Below are 8,063 nucleotides of genomic sequence, written 5' to 3'. Positions count from 1 at the left end.
ATATATACATGCATATGTGTATATGTATGTATATATACACACGTACATATATACATACATGTATATATATAAATATATTTATGTGTGTATGCGTGTGTGTATATATGCATATATCTGTATATATATAACGGGGTCAATAAATGAAGTACCATTCGAACACTGTGGTTGATGGAATTTATTTTTCGCCTCTTCTGATCTTGATGGCCTTGCTGTCCACATATAACTATCTATAGTTTTACTGTTGTAGGAAAACAAAAGAAAAAAAAGAAGTATAAGCAAATAATTTATTTCACAGCTCCTGAAGTCTCTAATTTTTCATGATGTGAATAGTTCGAACTGCTTATCATAATCCTCGAGATACCTCAGGAAAATACATGAGTTTGCCATTTGTGAATCGTCTTTATTTTCATAGTCTAGGAGAAATAGCATCCAACTACTTCAACTAAATATATTTTTTTCTATTCTAGGCACAAGACCCGAAATTTTGAGGGAGGGGTGCAGTCGATTAAAATGACTCTAGTATGCAACTGGTACTTAATTTATTGACCCCGAAAGGATGAAAGGCAAATTTGACCTCGGTGGAGTTTGAACTTAGATCGTGAAGACAGACGAAATTCCGCTAAGCATTTCGCCCGGTGTTGCTGACGTCTTTGTCAGCTCGCCGCCCTACTTGAATTAAATATATTGCAAATTAAATACTTACGAATAAAACTGTTTGTATTTTTTTTTCTTTTACTGGTTTCAGTCATTTAACTGTAGCCACGCTGTGGCACCATCTTGAAGGGCTTTAGTTGAATAAATCGTCCCCTAGGACTTATTTTATACCGTTTGTCCACCAAATCCATTCCCAAGTTTATGGTAGAAGATACTTGTAGAAGTCACTTGGTCCCGATGCCACGCAGTAGGACTTAACCCGGAACCATGAGAATGGGAAATAAGCTTCTTACCACACATCCACCTGTTTATTATTTTGTTTCAAGATTCCTACAAGCTGAAGCTGTGAAGTTGATTGACAACAAGTTAATTTCTTGAAACTCGAATGTAAATGGTGATTCTTGAGGGAAGCACTAAATTCACTTTTCATTTTGTTTTAATTTTTTTAAAAATATTTCTATGATCTGTAACAACATGCTCATGTGGTCGATCGACATAACGTAATACCGATAAGGTCAAACCTATCGATCTTCTATTTTCATGAAATATAAGCAATTGAGGATAACTACATCGTATAAATAAACAGTCATGTTATTGTCTCCTAAAATTTGAGCTATGCTATCATTGTTACACTCATGAAACGATGATACATGCCGGACAAGGTGATTATCGGCATTTCGTCTGCCTTTAAGATCTGTGTTCGAATTCCACCCTTTTCGTCCTGTTGGGGTTGATATAATAAGAACTAGTTAAGAGCTAGTGTTGTTATTATCGTTTTTTCCCTCCTCTCAAAAACTACTGTTTTTCTCCAAAAGTCTGAAACTATTATTTGTGATTCTATGATATTGTGTTTACTTCCTTCCTATTTTGGTCACAGGAGGCGCAATGGCCCACGCGGTTTCGATTCCCAGACCGGGCATCGTGAGTGTTTATTGAGCAAAAACACCTAAAGCTCCACGAGGCTCCGGCAGGGGATGGTGGCAAACCCTGCTGTACTCTTTCACCACAACTTTCTCTCACTCTTACTTCCTGTTTCTGTTGTGCCTGTAATTCAAACGGTCAGCCTTGTCACACTGTGTCACGCTGAATATCCCCGAGAACTACGTTAAGGGTACACGTGTCTGTGGAGTGCTCAGCCACATGCACGTTAATTTCACGAGCAGGCTGTTCCGTTGATCGGATCAACTGGAATCCTCGACGTCCTAAGCGACTGAGTGCCAACAAAAAAAAATTTGGTCCCAACCTGCTTTATTTATCTAAACAATCTAAGCCTTCTACATATTTAATTTTCTATTTCTGATAATATTTCATAAGATTCCAAAATCATTCGAAAGTCACATGCCCATAAGGCCGGTCTCCTGGATTGGGGAAATGCGTACGCCAATCTGTCACATAATTACTCATTTTTACTTACTGAGTTTTTGCAAAGGAGTCAAAGGAATCGAAAACGTAATAATCATGTGATTGTAACCATGAAACCACATGCCTTGACTTTAGGGTATTTAGCATTCCTATTTTATCATAGTTTAATTTTCTTACGGATTTATGACGAGTAGTTTACAAAACATGATTGCTGTTTAGCAACCAAGTATGAGAGCAACGATGTATAAGAAAAATGATAATATGAACGTATGATAAGAATGGATTAATAATGTTTGTTAACTTTCATCTTCCGTTAATAAAAGTGAAATAACCAACGCAATTCCTCATATTGATCTAGCAGATTATATTGTTCATCACTGAATAAAAATAAAAATAAACATTTTCTAATTGATAAGAAGTATTCAGGTATTTTTATATTATTTTCCTTTGCAAATTAACTACCATCTGGTTAGATCTAACGTGGTATATAAACCGTTTGATATCCGTCAATTTCCCAGCTGCAGTCTACACGAAATGGAATGCTCTGGGCGTTATATAAATATAAAATGCGAAAACGAATTCTCTTCTGAACTAATGTCATGCTATGTTATGCTCATGATATTTCTCGCACAAGAATCCTGATCTTCCACATCATCACCGTCGTTGTCATTGTCGTCACTTTCGTCACTAACATCTTCACTATCGGTTCATATATCACATTCAACTCTCACGCAATGCTTACATAATACGTGTCGTAAATCGTGGACGTATAAATTTATATACGCACTCAAAACAATAACCTAAAGTCACATTATGATATAATAGGAATACAGTAAAACTACTACTGCTACTGCTACTACTACTTCTATTGTAGTTTGTCCGTCGATGCGATGAAGGCCTTCTAGTCATCTTGGGGTGGGGTGGGCTTGTTTTGTGAGTCCGTAGATGGCTAGTGAGGCCAATCTGCACCCAAAAGAGTTTTTGACAGTGTGTACAGGGAGTGGTAGCTCCTGCAACAAGGTTGTTAGCTCTGTTCTTTCTGGCTTGTCTGCGGTCTTCTGTAGCAGCGATGCTATTGGTCTCGCATGTGTTGGAACCCTTGTGGACAGCTGATCGCCACCTTTCTCTGTCCAGAGCAGACTGCTCCCAAGTGTCACGGTCGATGTTGAAGGCTTTCAGTGAGGCTTTCAGTATGTCCTTAAAGCGCTTCTTCTGGCCGCCTTGTGAGCGCTTTCCATTTTGCAGCTCGCCATACAGCAATCTTGTTGGTAATCGATCGTTTGGCATGCGAGCTACGTGCCCTGCCCAGCGAAGCTGAGGCTGCATCAAGATGGTATGGATGCTGTGGAGGTTAGCACGTATTAGTACCTCGGTGTCCGGGATCCTGTCCTGCCACTTTATGCCGAGACGTTTTCTGAAACGTATTGTATGAAAGTGGTTCAGCTTCCTGGCATGACGCTGATAGACCGTCCAGGGCTCGCAACAGTAAAGCAGTGTTGTGAGAACAACAGCCTGGTACACCTTGATCTTTGTCATGATGGTGATCCTCCTCCTGTTCCGGACAGTCTTGCGTAGCCTGACGAAGGCAGCGCTTGCCTTGGCGAGTCTGGCATTGATTTCGTCATCGACAACATTTCTAGAGAGTGTGCTGCCACTACTACTACTACTACTACTACTACTACCACTACCACCACCACTACTACTACTACTACTACTACTACTACTACTACTACTACTACTACTACTACTGCTGCTGCTGCTGCTGCTGCTATCACCACTTAAACTAAAAGAAATCATAGACAAGAGGATTTCATGGACGTTTCAGTTAGGACAAACCAGTAATACGGTGACGCAAGGAAGTACGAAGGAAATGTGGTGAAAGGAAGTACGGAAGGCGTTATGCATCATTATAACACAACCATTCATGACGTAGCACAAATATTTACGCGTGGTAATTAAAATACTGGTATAAATCGTAGAATGAAAATGTTATCTATTTAAGCATTTGATTCTCTTGACCACAGTGACTCACCTTCCCGAATAAGGAATTACAGTTTACTCACTGGTGCTCCATCGGTTACGACGATGAGTGATCCTGTTGATCTGATCACTGGATCACTCTACTGAAATTAGCGTGAAAGCGACAAAGTCCCCCAAAGACACGCTGAGTATTAACGTAGTTCTCAGTGAGATTCGGCGTGACGCAGAATATTACAAGGTTGGCCCTTTAAAATGCAGATAAAGACCATTTTGTCCAGCTTTATACACTGGACAACGTGATATGTAGTGTCTTGCTCAAGGACACAATGCACCATCGGAAATCGAACTCATGACAGTATAATTCGTGAGCAGAATGTCCTAACCATTACGCCACTCGCCTTCAGAAATTATGTCCTTTAATTTTCATGATCACTACATTACAGTAAATAGAAGCTCGCTAGAGGGTGAGAGTACAGTAGGAAAAAAATCTTCAGAGAACTCCCAAGCTAGAGATTTGGCCCTTAGTTTCTAATATTCTGAGCTGTCGCACCTGCTTAAGTCATGACTGGTATGTGTCATCCCTCTCCCTTTAAAATGATACCTTTACTTGGATTGAACTCGGAACCTTTGGGTGATTAAATGTCTCTGAATTGTGCGTATAACGCTCGGCCACGAAGAACACAAGCTTGTATTTGGATGTCTTGAGTTATTGTAGAATGTTGACATATAACAGTTCATAAATCTTGCTCCTAATTTATTATTAATATCCGATTGTTTTATATTTCCCGACTCGCAATCCATCGCAGAATTCGGTATGTATTTCATACATATGTTTTGTTAGCTCTTTGTATTCGCGAATAGAAATGAATAGAAATGAATAGAAATGAATAGAAATGAATTCACTTTCATTGTCTCCACAGTATTTAGTTATATTACATTGTCTCCAACACTGTTTCCAATACACTAAGTGAATTTTAATTGGTCAATCGTGGAAACCCTCCCAAGTCGTTTCTTCAATTGGACAAGAAGTCACACGTGACGTTGACAATGTAAACATACTATACAACTCTCACGCGCCACTGTGTTAATTTATCGCTGGCCGTCATTCGACGTGTTGACAACTGTTTTCTACGTCTATGAATTTGAAGTGAATGATCTATACAAATTTAAATGTACTATTTTTTCCTATTATATTTGAAACATTGAACAGTAAAGGAATGTCCATAGATCTATTGCTACAATAGACTTTGTTATTGCAACATGGAGAGTACTTTTATGAACGACTTTTATATATCGCAGTAAAACATATGCATTGCCTGATACGATTTGTGTGCGTATGTGTGTGTGTGTATTATATGATATATATACATATACATATATATGTATTATATGTTATATATATACACAATATATAAAAAGAGAAAGAGAAAGAGAGAGATATTTGTATTTTGTCATATCCTCTCTCTCTACTACTAATTTGGGGAGAACTTTACTTTATAAACCCTCGGGTACTCCTAACTGTACTTCGAACACTGCAACACATTTCTTATGATCGACTGTTTTCAATTGATTTTCTGAAATTCAATAGAACTACATATTTGCTGATTTTAGGATATACTTTTCTATATTCCATTTTATTTATTCAAATTCAAAATTCTTCATCAATTTTCCTTTATCACTTAGCCTTTATATTATCAAACTTCACTTTCAAAGCCACTATAATCCCCAGATTGAAATTAAAAGAAATATTCTACACATATTATCTTACATCAACCACCACCATGTTTGCGGTTTGTTAAATCATTTGGAGATACAGACATGAAGTAACTACGGAGATTATTTTGCTGGCCATCCGTTTACCGAAAATAATTTAAATTTTTCACCCGATGGTTTTCCAGCTTGCTTTGAATCACAAGTTTTCTGGTCTTTACAAAAGAGAAGTCCCTTAATATTACATACTATTGCTACACAATTATCACAAAACTTTTACAATTTATACGTCCGGAATATTTACATTAGTTGACAAGTTAGGAATGCTTGTAACAATCGTAAAACCTCATCTACAAGCTAGAAAATTCCTACGGGTATACTTTCAAAAACATAAAATTTGAGAGGCCAAGAGCTGGAAACGTTTATATAAACTAAGTCTATGACATTTTTCTTTGCTTTCTCTTTTCTTTTGTTAAACATTTATTTTTCAATTGTATATTGCTGTTTCTTACTTTTTCAAATGTTTTTACACGCCATTGGCTTCCATCTTAATTTGTCTACTGTGAATTGGTGTATTCAATGTTACAGTGTGTTAAATACATACGTTCGACAGAAAGCTATCACACAACCAAACATATATGTTTCCTTGCTATGGCATAATACATACGAGACATTTCCTCAGTTGTCTTTCTTGAAAAGTGGCTAAAATAATGGAAGAGAATATCACGTGATCACTAAAATTGCCCATTTACAAATATTCATAGATACACACATACATACACACGCACGCACACACACGCGCGCACAAACACACACACTTACACAAACACACACACACACACACGCACATATATATATATACATATATATATATATATGATACATATGCATGTATTTATATTCAGATTTATATACATATGTGTATGTACGTATGTATGAATGTCACATAGTAATGTATGTATTTACATTCAGACATCAATGCTTGCATAATTTAAACACGTCATATATCTCTTACGAAACAACCTTTTCACTCAATGGTTTACTGGTTTACAGGTCTAAGTTTTTCCTACAAATATACCATATACACCTACATTACGCACAAGTTTCCTTTCTTTTATGGTCACTCAATTAAAGTCTACCTTTAATTTTTGGCTAGCTTCCCCTAGAATCACTGTTTCAACTGATTTCTTTCAGTGGACAGATAGAGAGAGAGAGAGAGAGAGAGAGAGAGAGAGAGAGAGAGAGAGAGAGAGAGAGAGAGAGAGAGAGAGATGGAGAGAGAGAGAAAGAGAGAGAGATAGAGAAAGAGAGAGAGATAGAGAAAGAGAGAGGGGGTGAGTTGTAGCCGCTATTGATGACGTTGGATTCCTATAGTTCACCTATATGAATATCGCTTACTCACACATTTACAATGAAATATGCACACAGATATATAAATCTTGAAAATTATCACTTAAAAATATTTGGAACTTGTTCAACTATTACATGTCTACTTCTGTTGATTATAATTTAAGCCACCATAGACAGTGTACCAAAAGGACTGAAAAATACATTCAGATTAGTCAGAACCTAAGGAAATGAGAAGAAAACAACGAGCTATATCGACTCCATTTATAGATTGTTACGGAAATTTCCTTATGATATCATTTTTTGTAATTTTTACATCGATTCTGTTATTGTCTTTGATTGATATTTCTCTTATTGTTATTCCTTCGAATGACTGATAGCTGATCAATTACATGCCAGGAGATAATCTTAGGAATGCACCAAATAGTCATCAAAGAATATATATATTTAAAATTTTTTGATGAAAGGTTATATGTTGATTAACAAGTTAAAGTGTTGAGTAGAGCATTAGAACAGTTTGGGGCTACCAGGTGTCATCTGCAGTTGGGGTATATTTCCGTTGGATCTACTTCAGGAATTCCGCTGTGTTATTTGAGATAGTAATAATAATTACTTCTCGTTCGTGTATGTTTAGTTGTGTGATGGCCTTCTTTCGAACGTATGTGTATAAAACACTTTAACATTGACTATACCAACTATTCTGCCTATATGTTTGTGCACACCTTTGAATGCAATGTATGCCAGAAGGTTTGCAAATCCAACGGAGGACTCAAAAAACATTTTAAGATCCACAAAGAGCAGAACTTATCTGCAGCACTTGGTGGTCCAATTCAGAGGTGCAATATATATGTGGGTGTCTTTCTCAGAACATTGTCTGGTTTAAAAAGCCACATCAGACGACATGATGGTGCTAAGGTGTAGGTACAGGAGGTGGTCAAACTCTGTATAAGTAGTAGACAACCACCATATAAAATATACATATATGTATACATATAAATATACATACATAT

This window comes from Octopus bimaculoides, chromosome 6 (genome assembly GCF_001194135.2).
Source record: "Octopus bimaculoides isolate UCB-OBI-ISO-001 chromosome 6, ASM119413v2, whole genome shotgun sequence".
NCBI classification, from domain to species: Eukaryota; Metazoa; Mollusca; class Cephalopoda; order Octopoda; family Octopodidae; genus Octopus; species Octopus bimaculoides.
Note: the sequence above shows the minus strand (reverse complement) of the source record.